The sequence below is a fragment of the Marmota monax genome, unplaced genomic scaffold (genome assembly GCF_021218885.2).
Source record: "Marmota monax isolate L192 unplaced genomic scaffold, Marmota_monax_Labrador192_F-V1.1 WCK01_AAM20220418_F8-fsc00676, whole genome shotgun sequence".
In the NCBI taxonomy this organism is placed as follows: Eukaryota; Metazoa; Chordata; class Mammalia; order Rodentia; family Sciuridae; genus Marmota; species Marmota monax.
This window is the reverse complement of record NW_026693774.1, coordinates 177,369-190,954: the sequence shown is the minus strand read 5'-3', so window position 1 is coordinate 190,954 and position 13,586 is coordinate 177,369. Positions and strand designations below refer to the sequence as shown.

At 33.2% G+C, this 13,586-nt stretch overlaps 1 long non-coding RNA gene across 1 annotated transcript; it reads left to right on the top strand.

Moving 5' to 3' along the window:
- The first annotated feature begins 1,799 nt into the window (after positions 1-1,799).
- Positions 1,800-8,373, top strand: LOC131424807 (uncharacterized). The gene is made up of 4 exons (XR_009228337.1): positions 1,800-5,190; positions 5,996-6,044; positions 6,596-6,649; positions 7,042-8,373. It is a non-coding gene; the product is annotated as an uncharacterized LOC131424807 (long non-coding RNA).
- The last annotated feature ends 5,213 nt before the right edge of the window (positions 8,374-13,586 follow it).

The following is a 13,586-nucleotide window of genomic DNA, read 5'->3' as shown; positions in this document are numbered from 1 at the left end:
GTTTCAGAGGTTTAGTTCATGGTCAGCTGAGCCATTGTTCTGGACCTAAGATGAAGCAGAACATCATGGCAGAAGGGTGTGGCTGTGGCAGATGAAGGCTTCTCAGCTCATGCAACCAGGAACAAGAGAGAGAGAGAGAGAGAGAGAGAGAGAGAGAGAGAGAGAGAGAGAGAGAGAGAGAGAGAATGAGCAAGAAGTCAATGACAAATGATAATCTTTAAGGGCACACCAGTTACCTACTTCCTCCAGCCATAACAACCTGCCTACAGTTACCACTCAATAATCAATTAAAATCATTAATCCATCAGATGGATTAGTCCACTGATCTGGTCACAGCTCTCATAATCTAATCATTTCAACCCTGAATATTCCTGTATTGTTTATCACATGAGCTTATTTAGAGACACCTCATATCAAACCATAACAGGAAGAATAGATATGTATCTTCTCCACAAACATATTCAGATGCTTAGCTGACAGAGTTTCAGGCAGCCAAAGCTCATGACATCCAAAATTGACTTTGAACTGCATAGTACTTATGGGACAGGACATGCAAAGGAGGAGGAAAGGAGTGGAATGGGATGGTTGCTTCTGTTCCATCGGGTAACATTCACACTCACATGGCAACACGTCCCAGAAACAGCTCTGGAAGACATCATCCTTAGCTCCTCAGACACTTCTCGGTGACAACTCTACTGCATGGAAGAGAGCATCACAGTAACGAGTATTTCCGTGGTGAAGCCATCTGGGCCTACAGTTTGCTTTGCAAGACTTGTTTTCCCTTGGTGATAGATTCAACTTCTTTAATAAGCATAAAAATCTCTCACCACCTGCATGTACAGCTTAGGAATCAGAAATGGGAAATTACATACACAATGTTTGACAAACTTTATGAGGATCTTATTCAACACCTTTATCCATTATTCTTGAGTTGGTGACTCTAAACTCCAATTTTTGTCTTTCTTTCCCAGTGAGGCTGCCACAAGTGTGGGGTGCTGCTGATTGGCTCTTATGCCTCACAGTAGAATTAGAAAATTATTTTAAGTAGAAAAAAAAATGTATGGCAAACAGAGGACTCACCACAACATATTTTTCTTTTCTTGGAAACATTTTATTTATGTTATTAGTAGAAATATTAGTCCAATGTAAACTACTCCTTTATAGCTACAAGCAATCCTTCAGGGGACTTTGAGCAGAGTAGAATTATATGACTTGAGTTATAGTTTAGAATACCACTGTGAATATTGGGTAAAAATAGGGAGCAAGGGTACAATTGAAAAGAATTAGGAGGCTATGGAAATCGTCCAGATAAGAAAAGAGCATTACGAAGACATTGATAGCACTGTGTATCCCCTATGTTAGAGGTCAGCCTAGGGATGAGAAAATGATGGTCAGTGACAAATATTGTTTAAATCTCACCTTATTGTGGCCTGAGTTTAACTTGTTTCTGTATCTCACTGTAAGTCAAAAATAGTGAATATCAGATTGCTCTATAGCCGAACTCTTAAATATGTGTAACCACTTAATTAAGTTTCCCTACTATGCATTTTCATTTCCATATATGGTTGTATGAATATTTCAGGTATTAATGACATAAATGATCAAAATTGAATATCTACAAATGGTTTGTTTTGCATTCAGAAATCCTTTTTTTTCTTGCTCTAGAAAATGTGTAATTGATTTATTTATATAGTACAAAACAAATCAACTTTTCCTTTATTTAAGTGGCAGTCCATTTCTTATTTGTAAGATAAACATGTATGTTGATATATAATTTTTTTTCATTTAAGAATGCATCAAAATAATATCATTGATTAAATCATAATCAATACCATTGATTATTTGTTATCTAGATTTCAAAAACCATGGGTATAAATCAGATTTTCCTTCAATATTTAGCTTTCCAAAAGACAACATGCATAGAGATTGTGCATATATACCCTGAAATAAATTTGCTATGGTTATAAAATTGTTATGGTCTAGATATGAAGTATCTAAAAAATCTCATGAGTGAGACAATGAAAAATGTTCAGACGTGAAATGATTAGATTATGAAAGCTTCAACCTAACCACTGGATTAATTCACTGATATGGATTAACTGAGTGGTAACTGTAGGCAGGTAAGGTGTGGTTGGGAAAGCTGAGTCATTGGGGCATGACTTCAAGATTTATATTTTGTTCCTGCTGAGCAGAGGTCTCTCTCTTCTTCCTGATTGCCCATATTCTAAGTTGCTTTCCTCTGCCACACCCTTCTGCCATGATGGTCTGCCTCACTGTGAACCCAGAGCAAAGGAGTCAGCTGTTTATAAACTAAGACCTTTGAAACCATGAGCCAAAATAAACTTTTTCTCCTTTTAATTTTTCTTGGCATGTCTTTTGGTTATAGCAATGCAAAAGCTGATTAAAACAAAAGCTTATGTATACTTCATACCAGTGGTATTAACTTGGTCCTATATACCTATTTTCTAAGTTACTTGTGAAACTTAAGGAAGATCATCATGAAAAAACCTGATGGTTAGGGCCATGCCTACTTTACCATAAATTATTCTCTTTTTTAAAGTTAATGCAAAAGATCACTTTATTTTTGGAGGCAAAATTTAAGGGATCTATATCTACAGTATATATAATAATTATTATTATCCTTTTAAAATGTAAGCACTCTTTCTCCTCTCCAGCTATCACATTATGGTTAAATAGTATAAGATGATATGAAAAAAATGCTAAGCAAGAGTTTCCTTATGAAAACAACAGTAATAGTAATAATAACAATTATAAAAGTTCAAATGAAAATAACTGGCTAACAAAAAAAGTGCTGAATTTCACTTTTTTTCCTTGTTTCTGCAGTTTTCACAGAAGCAACAACTGTGAAAATAGCTTTCATTTTTCCTTTACAAAACTGAAAATAGAAGTCATTAAATATAAATCTTATATTCTTGAAGTTAAAATGTACTCTGTCAAGCCATTGTATGTTTCCTAATCAGGCCCAACTGAAGTTGGATTGTTTGTATGCCAAAGTAAACTCCAAGTCCATAAATAAATTTGATTGATTTGTTTTAACATCAGCAATGTGACATCTCTATCTTAGCTCATGTGATAGGACATAGCCATAGATATTGTTAGGACTATTCCCTTATGGGATGCTTGCTGTGGTATATTGAAGAGAACTATTATTAATTTGTACTCAGTACGTGGAGTTTAGTCAGCAAAAGTAAAACAGCTTTTGTTAATAAGGATAAAATATATATAATGACTTGTTGAAACAATTTGGTAATATTCAAGAGTGTTTCATAAGTAGAAAAAATTATGTGAAGCAGGATATTTTGTTCTTTGTCTGCACACTTTCCATGATTTATTTACAAATGCTTTTGAATGGATTTTATGAGAAGTCATAGTAGAAGATGCAAAGATAATAGCCATGGCTCCTATTGTCATGATAAAAGGCAGAATGTGATAATAAGGAAAACATAAATATGAAATACGTTACTTAAAGTAAAAGTTCACCACGGCCAGAGAGATACAGCAAGTTTGCAAAATTACAATATCATTTGCTCTGCACTTAGCAGATAGTTAAGTTACATTTACACATTTGAAGATGGGGGAAACATTTTGAAGAAACAAAAAACATAAAATTAGAAATAGAGAAGAGTTATTAGTAAGAAAAAAATATAAAACAAAATAGATATGAGTCTAGAGAAGTTTAGTTGGGTCCAATAATAAAAAGTTTTCTTAATTTTTACTTCTGGGACAACTTGGGATCATTGCAAGTTTTTGAGCTACCAAGTTTTGTATTAAAAGATTATTATATTTCAGCACAGCATTAGATTGATTGAAAAGGGAAAATAATTGAGGTAGAAAGATCAATTACAACTCATTAAAATTGACTAGATGAACTGATTTTAGGGCCTGAACTTGAAGTTTATCTATCCAACTAAGATAAACCAATTTTGGTTTCTAATTAAAGATCCTCCTAAATTATTGGCCCTATAAAACTTAAATTCAAATTTGCTTTGAAATATATACTTGAAAAAATACTTAGGCCATGATCTCCAAGTTCCAGTGGCTGGATCCCAAAGTTAGAGGAACAAAGGAGTGGAAGTTGCATTGGTGCAGGAGGTTTTAGGTGTCAGCTGCAGGCAAGGTGGTCATCTGTCCTGTGAGTAGCAGAGTCTGAGAGAGAGAGAGAGAGAAATTTGTTTTTCAGAAATCTATTGGGGAATGCCAAATACATTGGGGAGCTGGGTGGGCACAGAAACAACTTAAGTGAGAAGCCATTATCACACCTCAACAAATCCTATGAGAAACTCTGGAGAGGAGATTACTTTTCAGAATTGTTCTGCACTGGGGCAAAAGAGCCACCTTTTACACTACCATCCTCAAGATTCTGTAAGGAATCTCCCGTGTGAGATTCATCAGAGAACATGCATCTGTCAGCATTCCCAGCTGCTAAGAGAATGAATGCTACCTCTAGAAGAGGTCATAAGGCAATTGGAGCAGCTATGCACAATGAAATAAAGCTAGAATAGAGTGTGTGTTGGGGGTATCATATGTCACCTGAGTTCTCTAATAAGAAGTCTCAGCACTATTGGGTAAATGAGAAATAATTTCCATTGAAAGACTTACATCATCATTTAGTCATACATTTAATTAATAATTTTTCTATTTTCAAATGTTTTCTTCATTATTCTATCATTATATTGTAACAAACATATTATCAGGCATAGTTTTATATTGGCATATTCCTTAGGAATTTTTCTTTTGATGTATTTCAATCTCTGTGCTTTAGAGATACACATAAATGCCAATTCTATAATAATAGAATCTATCCATGTTTGAAAATCTCTTACTAGATGAGTGCATGGCTCCATTCATTCAGGTTCATTCATGTTCTTAATCTAACAGGAATTAATTTGATGCCTAGATGCCTGAAATGAAACCACTATCGATTTCTCAAGAGTTAAAAGATTTATGTTAACCTGTCCATATCCTAGTTACAGCTTTCTCCAGTATTGTTATCCAGTGAATTATATAGCCTTACAATAAACTCTTCCCTCTGAGCTTATGAGACACTGAAATGATCTGGTCCATGATGTTCTTCATTGGCCACTGCAATCTTGTGAGCTGAATGAGACAGGGGGGAATAAGAGGCAGGAACCATGCATTTACTACTGCAGGATCACCTCATAACTTGTGGTAAGAAATAACTATGAAACTGTGCACAATAACTGATTATTTTTGACCTATCACTGTTAGATCACTATTTGTTCTTTACTGGCAACACATGCAGACAAAAATATGGCAGCATTGTATGTGGTGACAGATAGAACACAAAAGGTAAATGGTCAATCTTGTTAGATGTTCCAACTGATTTCCCTAGGACCCACAACAAAGGGGTGCCTTCATTGTAAGTATTCAAGAGAGAAATAGGTCTATATATGTATCTATCTATCTATATATCTATATCTATATATCTATATATCTATATATATATCTATATCTATATCTATCTATCTATCTATCTATCTATCTATATATATATATATATATATATATCTTCTATATATAGCTACTTCTACATCTATATATCTTTCTCTCTATAGGGACATGATGGATTTTTTAATTAAGGGTCTGTCACACTCCAGTCAATTTTAGGTGTATTAATTATTATAACAACCCTTTGAAGCAAGAGTTAATGCTGTCAGTTTTCAATATACCATGTTACATAGAAATGGCAAAATTAGGAATGAATCACAGAACACCACAGAGATTTCAGTAACAGGTTCTTAATCCAGGTTACCAGGAAAATTGCATTTGGAGCTTAAAAGAAATTATAGGTACAAGAACACATATCTGGAATTCTGATTCCATTAGTCTAGGATAGGATCTTACAGATGCATGCTTTCAGAGCTAGGATAGGAGGATGTGACACAAAGTTCACTTCCAGATATATTGCTTATTATTATTCTACCTTACTTCTCTTCATCTTTATTCCAAAAAGAGAAAGCAGCCAAGTTTCCCAGATTGCTTATCACTGAGAGTCCTGTCAGGTATGTACATTTTACCTGAAGGTTATGAATTCAGGATGTATTGTCCAAAAAGATTTTCTGCTCCTGTTTATTTTGACATCACAAGAATCTGTTGTGCTGATAAATTTCTAAAATATTTTATGAGTTATTAAGTATGCAATACTAATATTACAGGTAAATAGAATTTATTGGCAGGATAGGAAAATTGTTGCATCAATGGTGTAACTTAGTAAAATACTTAAGTAAAAATCTTGTGTATTTATTTTTATAGGATATTTTTGCCATTGCAAATACTTCTTGCCATCCTTTAGTTATTCTATTGACAAAATTTTACTTATATTGACACTAATGACCACTTACTTACTTGATTTGTAATTTCTTAATGATTTAAAATAGAATTGGAGTACTACATGTTCCTAAAAATGTAGATGTCCAGCCTGGGTCATCTACATAAAGGAAATAAGGAATGAATACTACTAAGTTATAAGCACTAACCTATTAAATTATCTTAAATTGAGTAGCTACTATGTGTTAGATATTATGCTAGAATTTATTTTCTTTTCTTTATTTAGTCTTCAAAACAAAGTGGAGGTTGAAGAACCAACCTTGTCCTCCACCATACAAAGGTGAGGTCAGTTGCCCAAGAACATATTACACAATATATAAATTGGAGCCAAAGTGAATGTAAGTCAGCCCTGCCTCAAAGCATTTGCCTCTAGCTTCTTATCTAATGGCTACAATTTTTATGATTAGTGTCATAGGCAAACATCACTTTCTTATTATTTCTATAAATAAAATTTATTTAACAGATAGCAGAGTAGAAAAGCTGTGCATTATGAAACAGGACATCTTAGGTTTATGTTATGTTTCTACTAAGATCTGTCCCTGTTCTAGCTTTGTGCAGTTTCTTCATCTAACTACAGGGAAAAAAATACAGGACCTATACCTTAGTTTGTTGAAAAATGTAATGCAAAAATTTATGTTAAAAACACTTAACATAGTCTTTTTTTTCTTATAGCAGGTGCTTCATAAATGCAGTTATTGTTGTAAGAATTTTATTGGATAATAAGACCATATCATTTCTGTTCACCTCTCTATGTTAGTTTAAAAAACCAGGGTAAGTTGGAACTGATATTATTACATTTTATAAGCCTTTATATGGCAACACAAAATTATATGAGCATATTTTTTGTACCACACCTCCAAATCTAGGGAATTTAATTGAGTCTTCTGAATAAAATCATGCAGTATATGAGAAGAACTGTGCTTTAGAGATGATTGGAGTCATGCAGGATAAATGGTCTGGATGAACATATATGGAAGGAAATGGTGACCTTGAGTTAGTGGTTTATATCAGGCTAAATGGAATAATCTGGGAAGCAGGAACATCCAAGTGTCTTATACACTATGCAGGGAAGAATGACAGGTGTTCTGGTAACATCATCTAGTAGACCATTCTTCCCACAGTTATCAAATATCGGACAACTAGTACACCAACCCCTTTTCAGAAGCTAAGTAATCACAGGAAATATAAAAAATAACAGTAAGCATCTCTATCACTACTAGAAATATAGTCAATATTATATTAGATAGCCAGCAAACTGAAGCAATTATGAGGATCAACATTAACAACCATTTCTGAGAAAACAATAAGGACTATGAAAAATTAGAAGAAGTTTTGACAATTTCATTTATACACTGATCATTGGCAAAACTAGTTTTAGAAGTAAAGAAGGGCTATGAGAGTTATGCGGTCAATGATTTGGAAGCTGGCTGAAATGGGCCATGCAAGAGCTGACACTGCTAAATCCATAAAAGAAAACTTGTGCAATATTTCATGGGTTCAAAACCTCTTCCACTGTGGTAGATGTCTTTTTACTAAAATAAATAACACAAACAACAAAGAGGCCCAGATAGACACAGTGTACATATACCTTAAGTCAAGACAAGATGAATAGAAAACTACATATGAAAGTCTGACTCTGAGAAATAGCAATTGAGCAAGCGAGTAAATGTCAGAGCAGAAATTAAAATAGTGCTAAAAGGAATAATTGATATCCTTGCAAAAGACACATTGAGAAATCACTACAATTTAGAGGAGTATCTTAAAAAATGAAGTCAACAGATGGGAATGACTAAAAAAAATGTCTGTGAGGCTAGATAATTAGTTTATATCAAGAATTTACTATTGAGGAGTTGTGTGAATCGGGGATATACTTAATCCTCTTTGCCTCAGTTTTCACATCTGTTAAGTGGAGATAAAAATTTCTGACTATAGGACTATACATAATTTTAAACAGGTTAATGTATGCAAAGTACTTATTCTATTGTATACTCTTATTAAGTTGTTAGAAAAATTAATTATAAGAGTAATAAAAACAAAGGAAACACAGGTATTGTAACAGAAGAGAAAATTAAAGATATAGGAAAGAATCATGAAATTATAAAATGTTACATAAATAACAATAATAAGTTTTTATCATGTTGGGTTGAATCATGAGAGTGATGGTTTATAGATAATAAAATGTCAGATGTCAAATGTCAGAAACTTCACATGGATCAGTATAAAAATTTTGTAATTTTTATAAATTCTCTTTTAGAAAAATAAATCCATTTAAAAAGTTTATCTATACCTATACCCTGTACATTTTGATATTGTAGTCTTGAGCATACTTTAGAAATACTTCATATTAAATAACAAAAATGAAATAATTATAGTTACAATTCTTGAAACTTCTTTGTTAGTGAAACAACTCAAATAATATTATTAAGATTACAAAGAAGGAATCCATTAATTGCTATTTCATTTTAATTTCAACAGGTAGATAATCTTGTTTTTAATTTCCTTCTTTTAAAAGTAATTCAGAAGGTGAGATGGAAGTACTTAATATCTATTCAATGTACTTGAAACAGAAAATATTTTCTAGAGGTAATAGCAATTAGACATGTATAATTATACAGAAGAGCAATTTCTTTAATGAGATTTCACTAGAGTTATTTAATTTGTGATTAGATTATACAAGAGTGGAAAATATTTGAGTTGGTAAAATGACCTAGAAGATTAAAACCTTTTCTTATTTTATTTTGTGTAACTGAGAGTGTTTGTGAAATAACTTGGAGATGTGCTTAATTACATCTGTTTCTGCTGTGGTAATAAATGATCCTTTTGAATGTTGTCATTCAATTGGAATGGAAGATGTATTAAGATATATTCATGTTTTAATATAATGGAAGGTTTATTAAGAAAATTAGATTAATGATGTCTTTCATAATTTTCAAATAATAAAAAGTCACTTAGGTGTGTTAATATATTACATATTTTACAGAGATTTATTTGTGAGTAGCATATTTTCAGGATAAATGCAATTTTACTCCATAATTTGGCTAAGAATCTAAAATTCTATAGAAAAAAAGGGACTTTAAAATTCTAACAATGTAATTCAGAGAAAAAAGTTTCCTCATTGATCCGAGCACAAATCTTTTGGAATCCTAGAAATATATTAATCATTTTCACTTCAATGTAATACTTTGGTTAATACCTCACTTTTTGTGTCTTTAGGGGAAAAATAACTAATGGGAACTCAGCCTCTGATTTCAGCTGAAGTATTTTTAGGAAAGATGGTGAAGTAAGAAACTTGTCTTGCTTTAATGCAAACAAGTGGAGAGCTTGCTGAAAAGACCCAAGTTCCTCTTGATAGTGAAGATGGTAATTGGAACACCTTCCTTTTTCAGGTCTTCAGTGAGATCCACCAGGTTTTTGATTCTCATTGGTCATGTGCATTGGCCAGGATTCAAAACAATCAAGCCATGAAAAAAGCAGGACCTCAGTAATCCAAATGCAGAGGACCTGCAACTGCAGAGTGTTCTGTTTAGAAGCAAGGACTGGGATAAAAGGGGTTTGGGCAATGGCCAAGAAGAACTTGAAGAATTTCAAGTCTTCTCTTCCTAGCTAAAATAGTTTGAACAATTTAGTTAACTCCTCTCTTTCCGTTTGCTTATTTATAACACAAAGTCAATGATACTTACTCACAAGGTAACTTGAGATGACTTAATACACTAAAATTATTTTTAAAAGTATTACTCATATTATAAGAATGCAATAGATCTTAGTAATTACTGCTAAATATACTTCCCTTATGCCTATACTGTTTCTAATATATGATTTTGAATGCTAAATTCAGGGTACATCTTAAGGGGAGATTAACATAGATTGTTTTTGATTCTTCCAGATGAACTGGAAGTTATTTCTCAATAACTTAATATCCTGCTACAAACTGAACCCTAATTTCATGGTTTATTTTATTTTATTGAGATTCATCTACCAGACTTTTCTTATGGTTACTCACTCCATAACCGCTCTCCTTTCATCCATTTGAGAATTTATTTGATGCCATTCAGTTGGATGCTTCTAATGACACACCTTGAGGCAGAACAGTGGGCATGTTTGAATAGGGTCCATTTCATGATTGTTTCTTCTACTAATTTATTCACTATTTTCTCAAAGTAGGAGAAGGGATTAGAAGGATGCAAGCTCTTTCAATAGATCTTATATTGTTCTGATCTCTGCAAATCATAAGAATTTTTAGAGATTCAAGTTACATTATTTTCATTTTTAAGTTTCATATTGAGAACTACAGTTCCTAAATCTTGGACAGAAATATCACTTGGTGTTTTGTTCCACCATTGTAGTGATTACAAGTTGAGTGATCACACTATACTTACTCATGTTGTACTAAGTTCAAATTAGGTTATATGAGTCTAAATTGCCCTTATAGTTAAATATTAAGAAAACAAAATAAAGTGAAAATTAAAGAAAGAGATTAGCAGGACTGTGGTGAGTGAAGGAAGGACCAGAATCAATCACATATGAGCCATAGAAGAGAGAGAAAAAATGCTATCAAGACACCAAACTAAGCTTAAGTGGGAGGAATAGAAAACTAAGTAAATACATACTGAAGAGCTTTGGACTTCCCAGTAACAAATGACCCAAAGTCATGTATTGATAGGAAGAGAATAAAGGTTCATTTGGAACTTTGGAACTTGATAGTAGATATGTTTGTCAAACTAGGTCTAGGAAGTTCCACTTAAAAATTAATGACACCTGCTTTTTCTATTATGCAGTACCCTTTTAGCCCATTATTGTAAAATATAAAATTAAAGTAATGGAAAAAGGTAAACTTATTCACACTTGGATGGTGTTTTTTGGCCATCTACTCACATATCGCTCAAATCTCTGAAGTGAATTGATCCATCTCAAATGAAGAATATATCAAAATAAATAACTGTATACCAATTTCCTTTGTTTGTACTTCATCTTTCCTCTCTTTTTCTCTTTCTCTTCCTAGTATTCACTCTCCTTTTCTTTTCCTTTATGGGGCTGCAACTTTAGTATGAAAGTTTGAGAATGAGAGTGACTGCAAATTAGAAGGCATTTTTATGGTTTCGGAAAACTAAGACACAAGGAAGGTAATCAGGGGAAAGAAAGCAAAATGCTGGTCTTTCTAGTAAGGAAGGAAGTTCCTCAGGTATCCAAACTATCTCCCCATGGGAACAAGTGGACAGGATTTCACAAAGGAAGCATTCCTAAATAATATGTCATGTACCCATTTATTATTTTTTTAAATTTATACAAAAAATATAGAGTATGATCAAGGGGAATTCCTTGTGATAATGTTAATACATGCACATGGCATTGTTTGCTTAATTTCATTCTGCTGTTCCTCCCCTTTCCCATTCCTTCTCCCTCTACATCATTTCCCTTCTACTTCACTGTTCTCATTCCATTTTCATGAGCTCCTCCCCCCATTTTTAATTCATTATTTCTTCTTAGCTTTTGCATATAAGAGAAAACATTTAACCCTTCACTCTCTGAGTCTGGCTTATTTCAGTTAGCATGATGTTCTCCAATTCCATGCAATCCATTTACCAGCCAATGACATAATTTCACTCTTCTTTTGACCAAATAAAATCGTGTGCATACACCATATTTTATGTATTCAATAGTATATCAATAGATACCTAAGCTGGTTTCATAACTTGGTTATTATTATTGTAATTCATGGATAGATACTAAGGAATGAGATAGCTGGGTCATATGGTGGGTCCATTCCAAGAGTGCAGGCATAAAATATTTTCCATATAATTAATATGGGCAGCTGAAATTCAGACTGATCCAAACACAGAGAACTTCTTTGGGTATTCAGTTTCCATATTAATTAAGTGAGTGCTGAACTTGAATTTTCATGTTAGGTTTGAATCTAGAAATTATAGTATACTTGGTATCCATTTTGGAACCAATTCTTTGAGATTTGCTTTGCAATTTTAGATTATTAGTGTTTTGTTAGTTTGTTTATTAATTTGTTTTTTTTTTCAGTGCCACCTTTTGGATGTTATAGGCATCAAACTCAGGGAACTGAACTTGTGACTCTCCAAAGCAAAACGGTGACATGAAGACTGAGCTCTACAGAATAAGTTACTATTAGAAGAGTGTTCCCAAGTTGTTCATGACCAAAGAGTGAATCAGAATATCAATTGGCATATCAGTTTCATGGGCAGGATGGCAGTGTGTGGTGGGCAATCAAGGGCTAGATGGACTTGGATGAACTTGCAAAACTGAAAGAGTGAATGAGGGGATAAAGAATTTTGAGAGATGAACGAGTTTGGATCTTTTATGTGAATTGGAATCAGAATAATTAAATTCAGTTTTTGTTCAAGAAGTTTTTCTCAAGCCAGGCCTCATGCTCAGAGGCAGGGCATCATAATCCTTCAATTGAGTGTAGGCAAATAAGTGCAACTGGTTCGCAGAATTTGAAGAAGTGGAAGCAACTGGGATATTGCCTATCAGTAACAGAAATGTCAGAAGAGAAGAAAGCATCACTACATTAACAATGATTCACTTGATCCTAACTGGGCCTCTATTGGATACTCTGAAAAAATGATGGATTATCAATATCAGGAATTAGGGATGTTTGGAAATTATTTGCTCTGAGATTAAGATAATGCCTGGCAAGAGAAATATTGCTCCTTTCACACACAGTATTGTAGAATCTAATTAGAAATTTCTGCTTTGTGACGAGGAAACTATATAACACTATTATTTTCATGTTTTATATTGCCCAGACGAGTGCTTGTTCAGCAGTTTGGCCATACCCAGAGATGTGGAAATTTAGAAACAGTGATGTTCAACACTTAGACAGTGACCCTAAAAATGTGAAAACACTCCAAAGCAACAAAGAAACAGTAAGGTGATTGGTTAGTCACAGGTGATTCAGAGAAAGGATGCTAGACTCTTAAAAGAATGTCAGAGATTTGTATCCACAAGATGTGGATTTATACTTTTGTAAAGGAACACAAAAAATAGAACACTATTTACTGGAACTGAGATTAAATTGAGGGTATATTCACATATTAAAACAAGTACAAAAATTGAGATAAAAGGCATATCCTTGTGGAGAAAGTTAAGTTAAACACCCAACCTACTCCCTAATAGTCTATTAAATCCTCTTAGGTAGGACTGGGTAGTACTGAATTTCTTATGCAATAATTCCAACTAAAGTAATTTGA